The sequence below is a fragment of the Corylus avellana genome, chromosome ca8 (assembly GCF_901000735.1).
Source record: "Corylus avellana chromosome ca8, CavTom2PMs-1.0".
In the NCBI taxonomy this organism is placed as follows: domain Eukaryota; kingdom Viridiplantae; phylum Streptophyta; class Magnoliopsida; order Fagales; family Betulaceae; genus Corylus; species Corylus avellana.
The window spans coordinates 24,473,191-24,474,891 of NC_081548.1; positions in this window are offsets into that span (position 1 = coordinate 24,473,191).

The following is a 1,701-nucleotide window of genomic DNA, read 5'->3' on the forward strand; positions in this document are numbered from 1 at the left end:
AAAAAAAAAAGAAAGAAAAGAAAAGAAAAGCGTACTCTTGAACTAAATATTTGATTTCTGCGATTTTATTTAATTTAAAACTAAACTTTTAACCAAAAAAACAAAAATAAAAACAAAAAAGGAAACCTCAGACTCAAATGACAATATATAATTATATCAATTTCCAATTTTCCCCCCCGTTTTTTGGCAAACGGGAAAAAAACAAAGAGTCTGATAAAATCCAAAAGACCGCGCGGTTGTCGGCTTTGTGAAACGCGCAGCGTGTGGAGCACGAGTTGAACGAGAAAATGGCATGTTTTTTTTCTTTTCAACGAGGCGTGAGTTGGGACACCCCCTTCTACGTCTTGTCCTTCAGATCTACGCATTTATTTTAGACTGGTCTCATACGCAATCCATTAAATTAATTAATTCGTTGTCACCCATTATTTACTACAGCTTCATTTATTGAAGCGACAGAGCTTTTTAATTATGCCGAAATCATCAGCTTTCTTTCATTTTTTCGTTCTCTTCCACGCCTCAAATCTCACGTTATATAGAGTTCACATTAAACCCAAGGAGATGATAGAGAAAAGATACGGAGGCTTCGTTTGTTTTCCCTATTTCATTTCCTTTTTGTTTTATTTTTGTTTTTAAAACAAAAATATTAACAACCCATCTAAAATATAAAATATTCAAGATTTTTTTTAACCTTTGTCACGTGACAACTTTTTTTTTTTTTTAAATACAATCTAAAAAGCATTAACAAAATGAACCACTAGCTCCTTACAATTATTATCTAATTTATAATATCATCTTCAAATAAACTTTAAAAAGTTTTAATCGACTCTTAAAACTACTTAGCCCTTTCACATAGCCCCTACCATTAGTATTTTATGTTCAATTCGACCAAAAATGGATAAAATGTCTATTATACTCTTATAGTTTGTGTGAAAATACAAGTATATTATTAGATTAAAAAAAAAACAAAAAAAAAACTTGTCTTGGCTATGAAAATTCACATCCAAGCTCGGAGCAGTGGGTCTGAAGGAAACTTAGACCCAAGCTGTAAGTCTGGAGGAGACCCGTGATTAGACCGTGGGTCTCTAGACATTAATATTGCGAAGAGAATGAATTATGGAAAAATTAATGCATGGATATTATTGTTATTTTGTCTATTTTTTTGTCATATTTAGCAAAGAAAAAGTCTAACGAGGAGGCTAAGTAAAAAGCCTAGGTAGTTTAGGAGATTTTTCTTTATAGCAAGCCCACATGACTGAAATATCAAGCCCATGTAGCTCAAACATTGACCAATTGATCCGAGTTCACCAAATAATTAAAGCACATAATGCTCTCTCGTACCACTCCCGAACGGCGCGTACCACATGAATCATCCAAGAAAGAAAGATTGTGTAAAAACCAACGAAAAACTGTTGAGGGTAAGTCACTATAAAAGGCGACCCACAACCATGTAAAATGGACCTTGGGTTCTCTCCAAAACTCTGTTTAGTTCATTCTCAAATTTATTTTCTAAACACTTTACTAACTTAAGCATCAAAATTGTTAGGGATAAAATATGCCAATCTATTTATATTTATTTACCATTTTGACAGTGCCTATTCATATGGTGACACGTGTCACCATATGTTTATAAAGGAAGAAAGGGAGACTTTTCTCCAGGACTCTCTCTCACGTCTCTCTCTCTTGAGGAGACTCTTATTTCTC